The sequence below is a fragment of the Balaenoptera acutorostrata genome, chromosome 10, assembly GCF_949987535.1.
Source record: "Balaenoptera acutorostrata chromosome 10, mBalAcu1.1, whole genome shotgun sequence".
Taxonomy (NCBI): Eukaryota; Metazoa; Chordata; class Mammalia; order Artiodactyla; family Balaenopteridae; genus Balaenoptera; species Balaenoptera acutorostrata.
The window spans coordinates 75,079,986-75,101,776 of record NC_080073.1 but is presented as its reverse complement, the minus strand read 5'-3'; the positions used below and the strand labels follow the sequence as shown (position 1 = coordinate 75,101,776).

At 40.1% G+C, this 21,791-nt stretch overlaps 1 pseudogene; it reads right to left on the bottom strand.

Moving 5' to 3' along the window:
- Positions 1-14,456: 14,456 nt before the first annotated feature.
- LOC102998043 (RWD domain-containing protein 1-like) lies at positions 14,457-15,257 on the bottom strand (annotated as a pseudogene).
- Positions 15,258-21,791: the final 6,534 nt, after the last annotated feature.

Genomic DNA, 21,791 nt, shown 5'->3' with positions numbered 1-21,791 from the left:
TTTTTCTTTTTATTGTGGTAACATAAAATTTACCATTTTAAACATTTTAAGCGTACAGTTCAGTGATATTAAATACATTCACATTCATAACCACTACCCATCTACAGTACTTTTTCCATCTTCCCAAACTAAACTCTAGACCCATTAAATACTACCTCTCCATTCCCCCCTCTCTCCAGACGCTGGCAACCACCATTCTGCTTTCTGTCTCTATGAATTTAACTCATCTAGGTATTTCATGTAAGTGGAATCATACAATATTTGTCTTTTTGAGACTGGCTTATTTCACTATATATATATATATATATATATATATATATATATTACTTTCATTCTGGATTGTTTACAGGAGTATAAAAATAAAATAGATTTTTTTTATATTGATCTTGGGTCCTGTAACCTTGCTGAACTTGTTTATTAGTTGTAATAATTTCTAGTGGATTCCTTGGATTTCTTATATACAAGATCATGTCACCTATAAACAGAAATAGTTTTGCTTCTTCCTTTCCAACTTGGATGCCTTTTATTTCTTTTTCTTGCCTAACCAGCCTGGCTAGAACCTCCACTACGATATTAAATAGAAGTGGTGAGATTAGACATCTTGTCTTGTTCCTGATCTTCGAGGGAAAGCATCCAGTCTTTTTTTTTTTACTTTTTTTTTAATACAGCAGATTCTTATTAGTTATCTATTTTATACACATTAGTGCATATATGTTGATCCCAATCTCCCAATTCATCCCACCACCACAATCCCCCAAGCATTCAGTCTTTCACCATTAAGTATGATGCTAGCCGTTTGTTTTTCATAGATGACCTTTATCAGGTTGAGGAAGTTCCCTTCTACTCCTAATTTGTTGAGTGTTTTTATCATGAAAGGGTGTTGGGTTTTGTAAAATTATTCTTTGTCTACTAAGATGAGCATGTAATTTTTGGTTTTTTTCTATTAGTAGAATGGATCACGTTCATTGATTTTCAGATATTGAACGAATCTTGCATTCCATTTCTTTCCTTTGTATTCCTGAATAGTATTATATTGTATGAATATATCACATTTTGTATATCTATTCATCCACTGGAGGAAATCTGGGTTGTCTCCAGTTTTGACTATTATGAATAATACTGATATTAACATTCCTGTAAAAGTCTTTGTGTGGACATAGGTTTTCATTTCTCTAAGGCAGATACCTAATTGTGAAATTGCTAGGTCTTATGGTAAATTTATGTTTATCTTTTTAAGAAACTGACAAACTGTTTCCCAGAGTTGCTGGTACCATTTTATGTTCCCAATGTGTAAGATTTCCTGTTTCTTCACATCCTGGCCAACATTTGTTATTGTCTATCTTTTTTATTTTAGCTATTTTAATGGGTGTGAGATGGTATCTCATTGTGGTTTTAATTTGCATTTCCCTGATGGATAATAATGTTGAACAGGAGGGAGGGCAAAGCATAGTCCATGGCCCTTATAGGGGTTTCCATGGGAAAGACAAGGAAGAGCAAGAGAAACAGTTTAGGATTGGCTAGTTTGAATAATTTTGGTGGGCTATAAGCTGTAGGGGCAGTCCCTAGTTAGCTGGCATGTAGACCTGGCATGATTTAGAGTAAGGGAAATATAGGTTTGGTGTGTGAGAGTTAGATAAGAAGGTAGCTGGGGGTATAAACCCTGAATTGGTTGGTTTACATATGAAAGGTATGCTTGTAGGCAAGTTATTATCTTTAGGAATTACCTACCTTGGGAGGGGCAGTCTCTCCCCAGACAGAAAGTTTTTTTTAAAGATGTCAAACCATTATAATATATGGAAAATTTACAATGTGTTTATGATATATATATATTTTTTCTTTTTTTGGCCACACCACACAGCTTGTGGGATGTTAGTTCCCCAACCAGGGATCAAACCCGGGCCCTTGGCAGTGAAAGCATAGGGAGTCCTAACCACTGGACCTCCAGTAAATTCCCTGATATATTTTATTTTTTTTTATTTTTTATTTTTTTTTTAAATTTTTTTTTTTTTTAATTTATTTTATTTATGGCTGTGTTGGGTCTTCGTTTCTGTGCGAGGGCTCTCTCCAGTTGTGGCAAGCGGGGGCCACTCTTCATCGCTGTGCGCGGGCCTCTCGCTATCGCGGCCTCTCTTGTTGCGGAGCACAGGCTCCAGACGCGCAGGCTCAGCAATTGTGGCTCACGGGCCCAGCCGCTCCGCGGCATGTGGGATCCTCCCAGACCAGGGCTCGAACCCGTGTCCCCTGCATTGGCAGGCGGATTCTCAACCACTGCGCCACCAGGGAAGCCCCCCTGATATATTTTAAATATACATTTTTAATCCAAATCTTGTGGTGTACTTTTTTTTTAAATAAATTTATTTTTTTAATTTATTTATTATTTTTGGCTGCGTTGGGTCCTCGTTGCTGCACGCGGGCTTTCTCTAGTTGCGGAGAGCAGGGGCTACTCTTCGTTGTGTGCGTGGGCTTCTCTTGTTGCCAAGCACAGGCTCTAGAGTGCGCGGGCTTCAGTAGATGTGGTGCGCGGGCTCAGTAGTTGTGGCTCACGGGCTTAGTTGCTCCGCGGCATGTGGGATCCTCCCGGACCAGGGCTCGAACCCGTGTCCCCTGCATTGGCAGGCAGATTCTTAACCACTGTGCCACCAGGGAAGCCCCTTGTGGTGTACTTTTAACTCATTCAAGTGTATTGGCAAAGTCAGTCCCTTTTGTCAAATACTTCATCTTTCAATTAAAATAAACAGACTAATAATGGCCCTGTGATGACAACATCTCACTCTGAAGTTTAATGCTAAATAAATTGAGAATATATGGCATCTTGCCATGAAGTTATCCTTGAATGAAATAAGGTGGCATCATCTGCTGTGTTTCTTGCCTACATTCTCTTTGTTTTGTTCTCACAGGACCTTCCCTCAGGAGAGTCTTTGATAGTAATCAGGGAGCATAAGAGGGGAGGTGGCTAGGTAAAAATTACCGTCACTCCAGCCACACTCCACAACATATCTGAATTCAGGACACCCCATCATGGGTCAAAATACCCCATTCTTAATCATGCTTGCCCATGACAGAAACATATACAACCACCCCTCTCACCTGCAGGGCATTGGTTCCAGGAGCTCCATGGATACTAAAACTCGAGGATGCTCAAGTCCCTTGTATAAAATGGCATTGTGCAGTTGGCCCTCTGTATCTGTGGTTTGACATATGTGGATACATAGTGCCTGCTGTATAAGACAGAAAGAGACAGCAAGTCCTACCGCAGAACCCTGAGGAAAGAGGACCCTTTTGTTCTTGTTCCACAAATTTTTACACACTAGGGAATTAATTCATGCTTTTTTGTTGAATTTTTTTCAACTTTTTGTTTTGAAGTAATCATAGATTCACAGGAAGCTGCAAAGGTAGTACAGAGGACTCCTCTGTATCCTTCACTCACCGCGCCCCCTGTTGGTTACATTTTATGTAACTGTAGTACATTATCAAAACCAGGAAACAAATTGGTACAATATGTGTATAAAGTTTTATATCATTTTATCATGTGTAGATTTGTGTAACCAGCTCTGCAATGAAGATACAAAACTATTCAATTACCACAGAGATCTCTCCTGATACCCTTTATAGTCACAACCCCCCTCCCCCAACTACTGTCCTTAACCGCCGGCAACCCCTCATCAGTTTTCTATCTCTGTAATTTTGTCATTTTGAGAATGTGATATAAATGAAATCGTGTGACATTTTGAGACTTTTTTTTCACTCAGCATAATGCCCTTGAGATCCATCCAGGTTGTTGTATGTATCAAGTTTGTTCCTTTTTAATGCTGAGTAGTACTCCATGATATGGATGTACCACAGTTTGTTTTACCATTCACCTACTGGGGGACATTTCAGTTGTTTTCAGTTTGGGGCTACTACAAATAAGCTGCTATGAACATTCATGCATCAGTTTTTATGTGGATGCAAATTGTTATTTGGTGGGGATGAATGTATAGGAGTGTGACTGCTGTGTTACATGGTAAATGTATGCTTTGTTTTTTAAAATAACTGCCAAACTATTTTCCAGAGTGACTATACCATTTTACTTTCTCATCAAAAAATGCATGAGAGATCTAGAGATTCAGTTTCTCTGCATCCTCACTAGCATTTGGTACTGTCACTTTTTTTTTTTAATTTTAACTGTTCTAATAGACCTAATATCTCATGGTAGTCTTTTTTTTTAATTTATTTTATTTTATTTATTTATTTTTGGCTGCATTGGGTCTTCATTGCTGCACGTGGGCTTTCTCTAGTTGCAGCGAGCAGAGGCTACTCTTCTTTGTGGTGCACACGCTGCTCATTGCAGTAGCTTCTCTTGTTGCAGAGCACGGGCTCTAGGTGCGTGGGCTTCAGTAGTCGTGGCACGCGGGCTTCAGCAGTTGTGGCTCGCGGACTCTAGAGCGCAGGCTCAGTAGTTGTGGTACACGGGCTTAGTTGCTCCGCGGCATGTGGGATCTTCCCGGGCCAGGGCTCGAACCCATGTCCCCTGCATTGGCAGGCGGATTCCCAACCACTGCGCCACCAGGGAAGCCCTCATGGCAGTCTTAATTTGCATTTCCTTTTTTTTTTCTTTTTTTTTTTTGCCACGCCTCACAGCTTGCAGGATCAACCCCCGTCCCCCCTGCAGTGGAAGCACAGAGCTCTAACCACTGGACCAGCCAAGGAACTCCCTTTAATTTGCATTTCCTTGATGGCTAGTGATGTTGAAAATTTTTTTCATGTATTTATTTTCCATTTGTATCTCCTCTTTGGTGAAATGTCTCTTCATGCTTTTTGCCCATTTTCTAGTGGGTTATTTGTTTTTTACTGTAGAGTTTTGAGAGTTAGTTATGTATTCCAGATAGTAGTATTTTGTCAGATATGCGGTTTGCAAATATTTCCTCCCAGTCTATATCAAGTTTTTTCATTCTCTCAACAGTTTTTCACATAGCAAAAGTTTTTGAATTGATGGATTCCAATTTATGGGGTTTTTTTCTTTTATGGGTCATGTTTTTGGTATCAATTTTAAGAGCTCTTTGCCAGGCCCTAGGATCCAAAGATTTTCTCTTATGTTTTCTTCTAAAAGTTTATTAATTTTATGTTCTGTATTTAAATCTGTGATCCATTTTGAGTTAGTTTTTGTTTAAGGTGTGAGGTTTAGGTTGAGATTCAAGTTTTATTTTTATTTTTTCCTATGTATATCCTATTGCTCCAGCATCATTTGTTGAAAAGGCTGTCCTTCTGTTGATACCATACATTTCTGATTACTGTGACTACATAATAAGTCTTGAAATAGAATGATTCCTCCCACTTTATTCTTCTTTTTCAAAATTGTTTTAGCTTTTCTAATTCCTTTGCCTTTCCATATAAATTTTAGAATACTCTTGTACACATCTTCAAAAAAAATCTTGCTTTTTGATGAGAACTGTGTTAAACTTGTATACCAGTTTGGGAAGAATTGACATCTTTACTATGTTAAGTCTTCCAACCCATGAAAACAGTACGTCTCTCCCTTTATTTAGATCTTCTTTGATTTCTTTCATCAGTGTTTTATAGTTTTTAGCATACAAGTCCTGTACGTGTTATGTTAGACTTACAGCTATTTCATTTTTTTGAGCGATTGTAAATGGTATTGTATTTAAAATTTTTGTTTCCATGTGTTCGTTGCTAGATTATAGAAGTACAACAGAATTTTGTGTATTTACCTTGTATCTTAAAACTCCACTGAATTCACTTTTTAGCTCTAGGAGTTTTTGTAGATTCCCTGAGATCTTCTATGTAGACTATCGTGCCATCTGAAATTGGAACAGTTTTATTTCTTCCTTTCCTATCTGTATAAATTTTATTTCCTTTTCTTGCCTTATTGCACTATCTAGATCTCCCAGTACAGTAGTGCTGTGTTGAATAGATCACATTTATTTTTATTTAACAAATTCATACTTTTTACTTTTCTGTTCTAAGCACTTTACAAATATTAACTCATTTAACCCTCATAACAATCCTGAGTCAGTTACTATTGTGTTATCATTCTTATTTTACACATGAGGAAACTGAGGCTCAAAGAGGTTAAGCAATCTGCCCTACAGTTATCTGCAGCTGTGTAAAAATTACCCCCAAGGACTTCCCTGGTGGTCCAGTAGTTAAGACTCTGTGCTTCCACTTCAGGGGGCGTGGGCTTGATCTCTGGGCAGTGCAGCCAAAAAAAAAAAAAAAAAAATTACCCCCAAATGTAGTGACTTAAAACAACAAGAACCGTTTATTATCTTTCACAGTTTCTATGAATCAGGAATTCAGGAATGGCTTGGCTGGGAGATTCTGGGAGATTCTGGCTAGGGGTCTTTCATGAGATATCAGGAAGATATTACCTGGGGCTCTTGTCATTAAATGCTCTATTGGGATGGGAGAATCTGTTTGCTGGCGGTTCTGTTTGCAGGGCAGTTCACCCACATCATGGGTGAGTGGGTGCTGCCTGTTTGCGGAGGTCTCAGTTTGTCTCCACGTGGACCTCTCCTAGGGCTGCTTGAGTGACCTTATGATGTGGTAGTTGGCATTCCCAAGAGCAAGCAATCCAAAAGAGCAAGGTGGAAGATGCAATGCCCTTTATGGCCTAGCCTCAATAGTCATACATTTATCACATAGACCAGACCTGATTCAGTGAGGTACAGGACAACTCAAGGATATGAATATCAGGAATCAAGCCATCTTGGAGACTGGCTACCATCATAATCACTGTGCTACACTGCCTAACTATGGTGAGATTTGGGCTGAGTGAGAGGTATGACTTCTGTAAAGTGGGAGAAAGGCAATTGAGGAAGAGCAGCTGGCATCTATTTTGAGAAAATAGATCAATTTTAGGAAAAGAACATTTGGAAATTGAGTATCTGGAAACTGAGTCTCTTAAAATTATCTATACTGTGAACGTCTTGGAAAGTTGCCTTATTCCCCAAACTGCTGTCCTGAATGACTGTTCTGTGCCTTCTCCAACCTCCTACACTTTCTCCCCTTCTCATTCTCTACTGATGACATTCCTTCCTAATCTACAGAGAAAATTAAGGCATCCACCACCACAGCTACCCACTGGTAGCATCTGTACCCAGCATCTGCCTGCCCTCCTCCTGCTATCGGTGGACTGTCTCTGCTCCCAAGGCCAACTCCTTGACGTGGGTACTAGATCTCTTTTTGGGAATTCCCTGGTAGTCCAGTGGTTAGGATTCTGTGCTTTCACTGCCAAGGGCGTGGGTTCAATCCCTGGTCCGGGGCGGGGGGCGGGGGACTAAGATCCTACAAGCCCCGAGGCACGGCCAGAAAAAAAAAACAGATCTCTTTTCCTCTTAACTACTCAAGGACATTGGGCCTGTCAGCCGTTCACCCCTCTATCTTCAGTTTGTCCCATTCCCATCATTCCCATCAGCAAATATATAAGGCTATATTATCATCCATTTTTAATTGTTCTTATGGTTCACGGTGTTGTTGGGGAGACAATTTACAGGCCCAACAAGGCCTGTAAATAAACATAAACAACATATGAAAATGAAAATTTTAACTATAAGGTAACAAATGATAATGTGCTAAGTTGCACCGATTCTTTTACATTGCAATAGAGACTTAGAAAATATAGAGAAAAGTGTGGTTTTAGGTGGTATAGAGGAAGAGAGAGCTGAGGACAGCTTTCTAAACAGCTATCTTTGTCAGAGTTCTCAGTCTCAAGCAATGGAAATAGATTCTGATTTTAAGTTAAGCTAAAATAGCACACAGAATCACTGGGAAACCTGGAGAACCAGGCTCAGAGCCTAAACAGCTACCACCAGGGCCAAAACCACTCTATAAATAGTGTCTAGTGAGGACACTGTTGTCCACTAGATGTCACACCTCACACTGTTGACACCATCAGGCAGGGACCTGAGCTCGGCACTGCTGCCACAGCTGCCATGGAAACTGGAGGTTGCTGGTGCCAGGAACACTCTTCCATTGACTCTGCTTCTTTTCGCCAATAACTCCAGAGTCAAAGTCTAAAATAGCTGCATCAGATTGACCCAGCCTAGGTCAGTGCCAGCACCCAGCTTCAAAAGCGGGTTGGGAAAACAAGTATCTGGCATTTTCAGCTTCTATAGTAAGAAGTGGGGTCTGCTTCATAAAAGATTCATAAGGTGGGACATTCTCAGATGCTAAACAGCCTCCATCCCCTCCCCAAGAGAAATGTCCACCTACAGTTGGCCAAAGCTAGAGGGCAGGAAAAGGAAGGGAATGGTCAGTCAAGAGATCACGTAGTGGTGCAAGGTAGTGGGAATGAGCCTTGAAGAGCCTGGAAGGAGCATTCGAGGAAGGAAAGGTTAGGGGCCAAGAGCGTTGGAGAGTTCCAGGGAGAGTAGGAGTGGTCTTCATATTTGGATTGAGAGGGGTGTCTTGTGACCAAGGGCAATTTCAGGCAAGTGTGGAGGTAGAAGCCAATTATAGGGAATTATGGAGAAAATGAGTACAAAGACAGGAAGGAATCTGGTATTGAAAATATTGAAAGTGTTTGCCTCTTTTAATCATCACAAAACCACAATGTGATGTGTGTTGATTACTTTATGAAGATGATTGTCTTTTAGTGGTTTAATTTATTTATTGGACATTTATATTCCTCTTTTGTGAACTGTCTGTTCATATATTTTGGTTATTTTTTTATTAAGGTCTTTGTTTTTCTCCCAACAAATTGTAGGTGCTTTTCATAGATTACAGGGCTAGACTGAGGGTATGAATTTTGAGGAAAGGAACTTTTTCTTCTGTTCAGCAGTAAGAGTCAAAACAGGCAATTTTCCTTACAATCCTCTGTGAAAAAGGCAGATTTATTTTACTTTTAAAAATAACAAGGGGGCTTCCCTGGTAGCACAGTGGTTAAGAATCTGCCTGCCAATGCAGGGAACACAGGTTTGAGCCCTGGTCCGGGAAGATACCACATGCTGCGAGCAACTAAGCCCATGCGCCACAACTACTGAGGCCGCGTGCTACAACTACTGAAGCCCACGTGCTGCAACTACCAAAACCTGTGTGCCTAGAGCTGGTGCTCCGCAACAAGAGAAGCCCCTGCTCACCGCAACTAGAGAAGGCCCAGGCGCAGCAACGAAGACCCAATGCAGCCAAAAATAAATAAATAAAATAAATAAATTTATTTTAAAAAATATATATAATTCACATACCATAAAATTCACCTGTTTTAAAGTTCACAATCCAATGGTTTTAGTATATCCACAGGGTTGTGCAAATATCACCGCTATCTAATTCCAGAGAATTTTCATCCCCCTAAAAAGAAACCATAAACCTAACAGTGGTCACTCACCATTTCTCCTTCTCCCCAGCCTCTGGCGATCAGTAATCCTCTTTATGTTTCTGTTGATTAACCTACTCTGGACATTTAATATAAATGGAATCATACAATATGTGTCCTTTTGTGTCTGGGTTCTTTCACTTAAAATAATGTTTTCAAGGTTTATCCCTGTTGTGGCATGTATCGAAACTTCATTCCTGGGACTTCCGTGGTGGCGCAGTGGTTAAGAATCCGCCTGCCAATGCAGGGGACATGGGTTCGAGCCCTGGCCCAGGAAGATCCCACATGCTGCAGAGCAACTAAGCTCGCAAGGCACAACTATTGAGCCCACACGCCACAACTACTGAAGCCCGTGAGCCTAGAACCCGTGTTCTGCAGCAAGAGAAGCCATCGCAATGGGAAGCCCACCCACCGCAAAGAAGAGTAGCCCCCCACTTGCCGCAATTTGAGAAAGCCCACGCGCAGCAAAGAAGACCCAATGCAGTCAAAAATAAATAAATTTATTAAAAAAAAAACTTCATTCCTTTTTATTGCCAAATAACATTCCACTGTATGGGTATACTACATTTTGTTTATCCATTCATGAGTTAATGGAGATAATGATAATAACTGATTACTATTCATTGACTAGAATAGGAAACCACAAGTCTATAGTGACATAAACGAATTAAATGTACAATGAGGAATGAGATATTTACAATTTCATGTACCTCCCACAAAATATTTATTAATTACTAAAGAAAAAAGTAACTTCACAGCCTGGCAGACACTACCTTTATCAAGTGACGAAAGTGGACATTATCAGTACTGGGAGGGAACGTTTGAAATCTTGCACCACCTGAGAGGATGCAATGAGAGAAAGGTATCATCGCTTCTATACTATTCCTACCAAAGATGCATAATCTGAATCCAATCATGAGGAAACCCCAGCAACCCCAAGCTGAGGGACATGAAATAACTGGTCTGTAATCTTTAAAAATGTCAAGGTTATGAATGTCAAGCAAAGAGTGAAGAACTGTTCTTGATGAATAAGACTAAAGAGATATGACAATGAAATACAATGTATGATTATTTATGATTACGATCTGGATCTTTTGGGGACGACTAGAGACTCTTGAACGGAGTCTGAGAATTACATGGTAGTTATGTATCAATGTTGATTTGTATTGTATTGCAGTTATGTAGGAGAATGTCCTTATTTTGGAAAATACCTGCTAAAGTACTCAGGAGCAGTGGGTAACAGGTAGCAATTTACTCTCAAACAACTCAAAAACAGAAAAAGCTCTACAATTTGTACAATTTGCACTTTTTTTTTCAAAATAAAAATATGTAAGAAATACAAAATAAAAAGACGAGAAGAAAAGAAGCACGTGCCTACATCATCTTTGGATCAAGAGGAAATAAAAAATTGAAATGGGGATTAATTAGGAAACCGGGCTAGCCTCAGATAATACCTATCTGTTAATAGGCTAGAGAGCTGGTCTATTATTGGGATAGATACCAAGTGTGCTAAGAAAGAGCTAGATTAGCTCAGGTTTACAGCCTTAAATTAAGGTTTATTTAAATCACCAAATAAAACTTTTAATTGGAATTTCTATAGGAAAACTATCTTTGTTATTGCAAGGGTGAAATCCTGTAGGCCTATTTTCCCCCATTTATACAATTATTTTAATGTTGCTGTTCTTAATAAATCAAGGTTTCTGAGGTATTACAGGAAAGATGGTTAGGTCTATAGATTATTTTGTGTGTGTGTGTGTGTATAAATCAAGTTAATTACTTTAGGGAAGAGCTAAAATTATAATGAGTGATTAATTTGTCTTGTTTTGAAATGAAATTATGTCAGAGTATAACTACTTAGAATTAAGGTGCTTGGTTCTTTCTAATTTAATAATTATTTTGTTTGTAAAATTTTTAAAAATGAAGTGATAAACCATCTAGAAAGGAATGAAAAAAAAGCATTGTATGTAAAATCCTACAGGACACAGCGGAAGAAAATGCATAGCCTTAAATATTTCACTATGAAAGAATTTTTTTTTTAAGAATTCATTGCCCATTTTATGAAACTAAGAAAAGAATGACAAAATAAACCCCAAGTGGAGAGAAATAATATAGACAACAACAGAAAATAATGAATTAGAAAACAAAAAGAATAGTAGAAAGGAAAAAATAAGTTCAAGAGTTAATTATTTGAAAAGACCAATAAAATATATCAACATTTCATGAATCTGGTTAGGGAAAAAAGAGAGCAAAATATCAAGGTTAGAAATAAGAAAGGAGATACATTCACAGACACAAAAGAGGCTGAAAGAATTATGTGCAGCTCTACAGCAACAAATGTGAAAAACTAGAGGAAACGGATATTCTCAAAGAAAAAAAATTACCAAAACTGACCTATGAAGAAATAGAAAACTTGAAAAGACGAGTTATCACAAAAAAGATCAGGAAGATGATTACAGATTTACCCTTAAAGAAAGCACCAGAACCACATGGTTTCACAGCTGTATTTTATTGCTTTTAGCAAACAGATGATTCCAATGGTGTTTAATTATGCTAGACTATAGGAAAAAAATAAGAATTTTCATGCTTTTTTTAAGTAGATCTTGTAACTACTTATTTGATTTCTTTAATGGTTATGGGTTTATTCAGGTTGTCTATGTCTCCTTGATATAGTTGGGTAAACTGTAGTTTTAAAGGGAACCAATCATTTGTGCAAATTATCAAATTAATTGGCACAAGGTTGTTCATATTGTCTCATAACTTTTTTTTTTAAAGATTTATTTATTGATTGATTGATTGATTGCTATGTTGGGTCTTCGTTTCTGTGCGAGGGCTTTCTCTAGTTGTGGCAAGCGGGGGCCACTCTTCATCGCGGTGCGCGGGCCTCTCACTGTCGCGGCCTCTCCCGTTGCAGAGCACAGGCTCCAGACGCACAGGCTCAGTAGTTGTGGCTCACAGGCCTAGCTGCTCCACGGCATGTGGGATCTTCCCAGACCAGGGCTCGAACCCGTGTCCCCTGCATTGGCAGGCAGATTCTCAACCACTGCGCTACCAGGGAAGCCCTGTCTCATAACTTTTTAAACTATGCTGATCCAGGACTGCCAATATGGTTGTGTAGGTGGTTTAAGCACAAGCTTATCTGGACAAGGAGTGAGTGGGAGCAGCCTGTACCCGGCTTTCCAAGTAACAAGCCCTAGGTATTAGGGCTGTGGCCACCCAAAGGGGAAACCTTTTCCTAATTCACACAAAGGTACTGTGAGGGTTAGTGGTAGCCTGGCTATAACTTATCTGTAGCCCTCTTTTCTAAGATTGTTTATTTGCTCTCTCTCTTTTTTCTCTTGATCAATGAATTCTGCCAGAGTTTTGCCTATTTTATTAGTTTATTTCAAAGAATAAAATAAATATTTATTTTTATTTTATTTGTCTTTTTACCATCTCCACCTATCTCTGTCATATTCAATTAATTTCTGCTTTCATTTTTTATTACTGCCACTCTTCCTCTTTATTCAAGGTTACTGTGCTTGTTTTTTTCTTAAGTTTTTTTTTTTTTTTTTTGGCTGTGTTGGGTCTTCATTTCTGTGCGAGGGCTTTCTCTAGTTGTGGCAAGTGGGGGCCACTCTTCATCGCGGTGCGCGGGCCTCTCACTGCCACGGCCTCTCGTTGTGGAGCGCAGGCTCAGTAGTTGTGGCTCACGGGCCTAGTTGCTCCGCAGCATGTGGGATCTTCCCAGACCAGGGCTTGAACCCGTGTTCTCTGCATTAGCAGGCAGATTCTCAACCACTGCGCCACCAGGGAAGCCCTTCTTAAGTTTTTGAACTGGAAATTTAGATGAATAATTTTTAACTTTTCTTTTGTAAATAAGCATTTAGGACTACACATTTCTCTTTATGAATCACTTTATCTGCACCCAATGAAGGTTTTTTGGGGGGAGGGGTTGTTTCTACACTTTTTTTTTATTGACGTATAGTTGATGTACAATATTATATAAGTACAATATAGTGATTCACAGTCTGATGAGGTTTTTATTTAATTCTGAAAATGTTCACAAAGTTGAAAGAATTGTAGTGATGCCCAAATGCCCAGCACCTAATTTCTACAGTTAAGATTTTACTATATTTGCCTTATCACGGAACTTTCCATTTATCCATCCCTTCTTCTATCAATTTCAAGGATCTTATTTTTGATTCATTTCGAAGGAAGTTACAGACATTAGTACATTTGCTCTTAAACACTTCAGCACACATATCACTACCTGGAGTTCAATATTTTTAAAAATTTTAATTTATTTTATTTATTTATTTTTGGCTGCGTTTGGTCTTTGTTGCTGCGCACAGGTTTTCTCTAATTGGGGCGAGCGGGGGCTGCTATTTGTTGTGGTGTGTGGGCTTCTCATTGCAGTGGCTTCTCTTGCTGCGGAGCACGGGCTCTAGGTGCATGGGCTTCAGTAGTTGTGGCTCAAGAGCTCTAGAGTGCAGGCTCAGTAGTTGTGGCTCGTGGGATTAGTTGCTTGGCGGCATGTGGGATCTTCCCAGACCAGGGCTCGAACCGGTGTCCCCTGCGTTGGCAGGCAGATTCTTTTTTTTTTTTTTTTTTTATAAACTCTTTTTTTTTAAACTTTGGGTTTATTTATTTATTTATTTATGGCTGTGTTGGGTCTTCGTTTCTGTGCAAGGGCTTTCTCTAGTTGCGGCAAGTGGGGGCCACTCTTCATCGCGGTGCGCGGGCCTCTCATTATCGCAGCCTCTCCCGTTGCAGAGCACAGGCTCCAGACGCGCAGGCTCAGCAATTGTGGCTCACGGGCCCAGTTGCTCCGCGGCATGTGGGATCTTCCCAGACCAGGGCTCAAACCCATGTCCCCTGCATTGGCAGGCAGACTCCCAACCACTGCGCCACCAGGGAAGCCCAGCAGGCGGATTCTTAACCACTGCGCCATCAGGGAAGCCCCTGGAGTTCAATATTTTTATTTATTGATCGATTGATTGAAATTTTAAGGTCAGTTTATTAAGTTTAATGATGAAAGCTGTCAGAAAATTGTTCTCCTGAAAATTATTTTTTCTTACGAATAGAGAAAAGAAAATCAACACACACTCTCAGCATAGACACAGATGCTGTGGCAGCCTCTCTAAGATGAGGATAGTTCACTAGTTGGTCAAGTCACTCTGTGGTCAGCAGGATTGTAGTCTGGATCATCCACCTCATCCTGTAGCTCCAAATCATTCATTTCCTGGACCAATGACTCATCTACCTCCACGCTGTATCCAGCATCCTCCAAGAACTGGATATTACATGTGTCAAGATTATGATCTGTTTCAAACAGCTGTTTCCCACTTAATTTAGTTTTTCCTGCTTGTTCTTTTTAATTCACTTCTTTTTAACTTCCAAGAGTTCTGCATCAAACTTGGCCTTCCAACTTAAGAAATTCTTAATGGTAACAGGAGTGTCATCAAATAATTCCTTTTCTGCTTCTGCTTCTTTTGTTTCTTTTCTCCTCTTCCAGTTTCTATTTGATCTACCATTTCACTTAAATTTTCTTGCACAGTTGTAACTAAAGTAAAGATCATCACCATACCAAGGTTTTCTCTGTTTGTAATGCTAATAATTTTTAAATGTCTGAGACATCATTATCTTCTAGGTTTTCCTGGGAGAGTATTTCCTAGAGGGGAGCTTCATCTGGGTGCTTTTCCCTATATGTAAACTTGAGGATAGTATGGACAGTTTCATCATTTTTTCCAGCCCCAGATGTCACAGTAATGGTGAAGTTGGTTGGGTTTTCTGATAATATTTAGCTAAAACACTACTGAAGGAGAAAGTGGTATCAGGAGAGTTCATTTCTATTTTGGAAGACCAGTTGTTAGGAGGGTTGGATCAATGTATAATCAAGCTCTGAAGGAGTCAGGATAGATGGACTCCAGAGCCTCCAGTTGCTCTGTTCCTCTTGATAATCTGTCATTGTGGCCCTTACTGCTGCCCATGGATTGTGCAGACACCCAGGCTGCCAGGCAGGCACAGGTGCAAAGTCCCTAGCTGGGAGGCCTGGGGCCCAAAGCCAAGCCAGGCCTGCTGAGCAACGTATGGTTATTTTTTTTTTTATTTTTTAATAATAACAATTACTTTTTTATTTTCTTTATTTTCTTTTTTTTTTTTGAGTTAGTACTATGTGCCAGGCATTGTGATAGTAGTTTTTTTTTTAATAAATTTATTTATTTATTTATTTATTTATTTATTTATTTATTTATTGGCTGTGTTGGGTCTTCATTGATGCGCGGGGGCTACTTTTGGTTGTGGTACACGGGCTTCTCGTTGCAGTGGCTTCTCTTGTTGCGGAGCACAGGCTCTAGATGCGCGGGCTTCAGTAGTTGTGGCACGTGGGCTCAGTAGTTGTGGCTCGCGAGCTCTAGAGCTCAGGCTCAGTAGTTGTGGCACACGGGCTTAGTTGCTCCGCGGCATGTGGGATCTTCCCAGACCAGGGCTTGAACCCGTGTCCCCTGCATTGGCAGGCGGATTCTTAACCCCTGCGCCATCAGGGAAGACCAACGTATGGTTATTTTTTAAGGTACAATTTATATACAATGAAATACACAAATCTTAAATGTACCATTTGATGAATTTTGACAAATGTCATCCCATGAGTTTCAATATATAGTATACGCTCTGTCATTCAGTTCTTGTGCTTTCTAATTTTCACTATGATTTCTTCTTTGATCTATCAGTTTTTATTTTGTTAATGACAGATTTCTTTATACAGCCAATACAATAGTAGGCTTATACTGATGAAAAAACAGATGCAATCACTACGTGGGTATATCCATCTGAGTTTAGTTATTTGAAGGATACAGGAGGATGTCAGCACAAGCAGGAAGCATAGCGTATACATCAATTCTAACAACTTCCTGGACAGAAGGAAGAGTGGGTTTCCAGACCCCCAAATCCTAATAGATAGGGTTGCCAGATTTAGTAAATAAAAATACGGTATTTTATCTGATAATCCTACAAACAAGAAACAACAATTCTAGATAATAACTCTTAAATGAGTGAACATCATATCATTCTTTCTGGATGGCTAACTGCCCCTCTCCTGGCCCAGCGTAATGTGTGCAAGGCTGGAGTCATTGCACACTGGAGCTAGTCTGGATATGCGCCAGCAATTCCGTCATCTATGCCAGCTGCCCTCGTTAATATCAGACTTAAAAAATATACAACAGGATTAAGCAGTTGAGTCGAGTATAGTATGTACACAGGCATGAACACAGATTAATGTTAAAAATATAGTGGACATAATCAACCTCCACCTACATCTTCAGCTCCCTTTCTCACTTTTCTTCTTTTTCTCTGCCCTCCAGTCACACTGGCCTTCTGTGTGGTCCTTGAAATCACTATGACTTCTCCTGCCACAGGACCTTTGCATATGGCAGAGCTTCCCAAACCTTATGTCAGGAATGGGTTACAAGTGTGTCAAGAAATGATTCCTCTCAGCCCTGGAGCGAGGATGGGTGGAGACTGGGTAGGTGGTTGGAGTGGACAGAGCCAAAGACAATGAAAAAGGTAAATGTAGGGAAACACTGGATAGGGGGTTCCCTCTGCCTAGAAGGCTTTACTCTCCACTTCTACCTCCTACTTACCTTCAGATCTCAGTCAAACATCACTTCTCAGGGAAGCCCCCCTAACCCCTCTGACCATGTCAGATCTCCTTACTATATGTTCTCAGGCCATCCTGTGCCCTTTCTTCATTGTACTTATCACAGTTGTAATTTTATATTTATTTATGTCTTCTCAGCTTGACCTTAAGTTTTATGAGAGCAGGGACTGTGTATTCATATAGTTGTTGCATCTAGTGATAGTCTGTTCTTTTTCATTATTATAAAGTATTCCACTGTATGAATCGACTATAATGTATTCATCCTACAGCTGAAATTTTTACTTTTATAAATAATGCCGCGAGAACATTTTTGTATATCTTTTTTATCGTGGTAAAACATACATAATATTTACCCTTTTAACCATTTTTAAGTGTACAATTCAGTGGCATTAAGTACATTCTCAATGTTGTACAACTATCACCACTATCCATTTCCAGAACTTTTTCTGTACCTATCTTTTTGATGCACATATGTGCATATTTGTGATGAGCATACATTTAGGAAATGCTGGATCATAGTGTAGATATTCAGCTTTAAAAAATATTGCCAAACAGTTTTCCAAAGTGGTTGTAATAATTTACATGCCCACCAGCCCTGTATGACAGTTCGATGGCTCCATGCCCTTGCTTACACCTGGTACTAGCGATCATTTAAATTTTAATTATTCTAGTAAATGTGTAGCATATATTTTTCCATTTCTCTGATAACTAAGACAGTTTAGCACCTTATCACGTACTTAATGGTCATTTAGACAATAAAAAGGGCTAAAGAAACAGAGAGAAGACAGAACTATAACTTATGAAATTTGAAGCTCAAGTAGTATTATTTCTGTGCTAGCAAGCAATTTACGTTTCTAAACATATGTCTCTCATTGATCAAATTCCACCCCACAGGGCAATATCTCTCTCACACTTCCACATTGCACATATGAATATATGTCTTAAAAAACAAACAAAACCCTTTACTGTCACTTTAGTGGGGTTTAGGGACTTAATAGTGACAAATGTATGGATTGAATCCACCATGTTTAACATAATATCATATTTTCTAATTGGTTATTACTGGTGTATAGGGTATCACACTATTGCCTTTCCACTCACCGAGCAGGGAGTGCCTAGGCTCAATTCTCATCTAAAGACTGTCAACACTTTTGTCCCACCCTCTCGGCACACAGCTTTCCATAAGGCTATAGCCCCAAGCAGAAGGTTGGCAATAGTTTTGTTCAAATGCATGTAGGGGCAGGGGTGTCCTTGGCTTCAAGCTGAAAACCTGGCCCTTGTCCCCTACCTCCTAGGAGGCACTTATATCTCCATCTACAGGAGCCAAATCTCTGACTGCTACCCTTGCTTCCAGACTTCTTTCAAAGACCCAGGTCTGTGGCTTCAGCAAATTCACAGGGGTGTTCATGTTTTAAAGCTTAGATCTCTTTACCCTTTTCAAGTTTTATCTGTCATTGCTCTATGTCTGCTACATGGGGTGTGTGTGTGTGTGTGTGTGTGTGTGTGTGTGTGTGTGTGTCTGTCTGTCTGTTTGCGAAAGCCTTAAGCCATTTCACCATTTTCATCAGCCTAGTAAGAGTTTCTTGAATTGATGACAGACAAGAGTCGTGACAGGATGTTTAATTAGATTCTCCCTGTTGTCTGTGGAGTTTCAGCAAAGGCCTCAAAAGCAGAAAGCAAACAATAGATGCCAGGTAACCTTTTCCCCCATCCACCTCAAAGGGAGATGGGAAGAGATTGTGAACCAGTCTGCCAGCATTACTAATTATCCACACTGAGTCAATACAAGAGAATGAGAATTGTGTTGGGTAGTTACCTGTGAGCTCTATATTTCCTCTCTCGACATTCTAGGGAGGGAGAGGGGTTTTTCCCTTTGCCTAAAGCCAAGTGAGATAGAGGCCTCCACTAGCACCTCTCAGAATGTTTGGCTTATATCTCCTGGGGTTTGGAAGTCCATAGGGACTAATGTTCTAACTCCCACCTGAGGAAGTCCAGATGTAAGGTGCTGGCTGACCAGCTTCCCTGGGATGGTGAGTAAGGTGGGTGGCATGGAGAGCGAGCTGCACTGCCCTTGCCAGCAAGGCAAAGACGCATGAGTTGTCCTGTGGGCCAAGTGTACCTAGAAGGAAACCAACTTGGAGTCATTTAAAAAGGGTCCTTCCCATGAGGGATACCCAGAGAGGAAAGGGACCTCAGGAGAATATGTTTTACGTGGGATGAACCTCCAGAAGGCCAAGAAGTTGGGGGAAGAGGAGTTATAGGCAGTCAACCAGAGGAGAGGCATTGCCTAGGTCCCAGCAAGAGAGTCATAAAAAAGCCCACAAAGGTGACACACACGAGAGAAAGAGCCAACATTTGTGAGTCCTCCATGTCCATAGGGAACCAACTTCCGAAGATAATAGTATCCTGCACCAACTGGAAAAAACTGTGCCCCTTTCCCCTAATCCCTTCTTCTCCTCACCAAACCCTGGGAGAGAGGGGTTCATAAATAGCAGCTGGCCAGCAGGAGAGGAGGAGTAAACTCTGAGCAGTAAAGGCAGGGATGTGGAGAAGCTCCGCACACCTTCCTTTATCACAGCAAGCGTCACACCTGAAGCAGGCAAGAGATGGGGGAAGGGAGATCCTTTAGCTTGAATGAAGTTTAGAGTTGAGTTATGTTTAGGGCAGGTGTGAAGGGGAAGCAAGACAGTTTTCCAATTATATACCATGGAGTCCAGCTCCCTTGATAAAAATAGTTATTGAATATTAGAGAAGGATTGAGGAGGAAAAGTTGATACAGAGTATAACTAACCCTGATTTAGAATGTATGTACTTCAAGTATCTATACATACGTATTCACATTTTCTTCATATTTACTTAGATCCCACCAAAAGCATGGGTAACCAAAACTCATATACAGGTTAATAAAGACAGGGTATACACCTCTGGCAGAGTTTTAATTGGTGCTCTGCTCTACACAGTCACTCAGGACCCAGGCTGACAGGCTGCACCATCTGGAACACGTAGCTTCCTCTGTTGCCACAGCAAGAAAAGAAAGAGCATCTTTTAACTCCTCTTTCCTGATTGCCTGGAAGTGATACAAGGTGCTTCCATTCACAGCTTGTAGTGATTAGAAGTAGTCATAAGACTCCCCTTTCTGAAATGGGGAAGGAAGCATTGTCCTGGTGCCCAGCATGAGAGAAGCCCCAGATATCGGTGAGCCCTGGTAATGTCTCCTAGATCTCCTAATCCCACCAACCCAGAGATGACTAAAATCAACTTCCATGACATTTTACATGGCAGCTTCACTTACAGAGGCTGTCATCCTTCTCTGACAGGGCTTTTATGCTGCTGAGCTGGTGTATCCGAATCTCTGATTGCAGGTCTCTGCTGCACAGGACACATTATGGAATATGTTTTTAGACTGTTTGGAAACCTTGTACATAACATATTTTCTGGTTAAGAGCTATCACTTTCTCAGATTGCTTTACTTTCTTTGACTTTTACCATCAATCCTGGTAGTTTTCTTTTCACAAAGAAATCACATTAAAATTTTTTTTCTTTACTGTCAAATTACACAGTCAAAAGAAAACAACGGAATTGGATTGAGATGTGGATAATGGGCATTTAGCAGTGTTCATTCATTAGCTGATAACTCATTTCCTCACGATGACTTCCCAGTATACAGATAATCCCAATTTCTGTTTCAAATAAAATTGGCTATCCATCTGTAAAAAATAATCTCAGATCTTAATTTAATGGATTATGTGAGGATTCATACAAAAAACTCCTTGTAAACTGAATATGGGTTAACAAAATATATGGAAGAATATATTAAGAAACTTGACACGACAGCCTTAAGCGACAAAATCCAAAAGTCAGGAATGGGTAATTCAAATGCCTGTAGGGAGCAAGCAAGTAATGTTGAGTGAAGAAAGCTGAGTGTGAGACCAATCAAATTGCGAAAAATTTATTTTTACTGAGCTATGACATAAGCAAAAGCCATTATACAAACATGTGACATTGGATACTTTTTAAATTTAATATGAAAAAATGTAAATTAGGAAATGGAAATCTTGGGGAATTCCCTGGAGGTCCAGTGGTTAGGACTCCGTGCTTTCACTGCCAGGACGTGGTTCAATCCCTGGTCTGGGAACTAAGATTCTGCAAGCTCAGAAGAGAGGCCAAAAAAAAAAAAAAAAAAAAGAAAAAGAAAATGGAAACTTTTTATAATTAATTTTTTCTTTGTCCTGCCTTTGCTTTGCAATCCGAAACCTGATTTTCATACCAATTTCGGGTTTTGTGTTTCTAGTTGATATATGAAAACTGTCAAGCCATTACTTTATTTTGAAGAGTTTCACTGGTCAGGGTCAACATTTTTTTTTTTCAGGTTTTGACCATTGTTTTTCTTCTTTTACGTGTTGTCTTTTTTTGACTTTTGTACTTAGCATGCAGGACCCTGAGACTGGGGACTACGACTACAGCCAGGCGTCCAGGAAAATTCTAGTCACAGACTGGGGGTTCCAAGTCGCTCGCAAAAACTATCCAGGCCTCCTATCTGTCACGATGTGGACCCCTAGCGGTGAGCGACCTTCCCCGTAAGTATTCTGGGTTAGACAGCGACAATTCTACTCGGATGCCTGCTTTGAGTTTGATTCTCGCTCCCGAATCCGCCCCCATTCCGCACTACCCCATCCTCAATTTCAACCTCTAAGAAAACAGGCAAACTGGAAAGTAAACTAACTGTTGAGCCGTCGTACGGCTTCTATGGGATCCGGGACTTCTTTGGTCGCTCTTGCCGAGGTGCGTAACTTCCAACATAACCTAACGCTTTGTGGGTTATTTATATTCCCATCATTTATAACCATT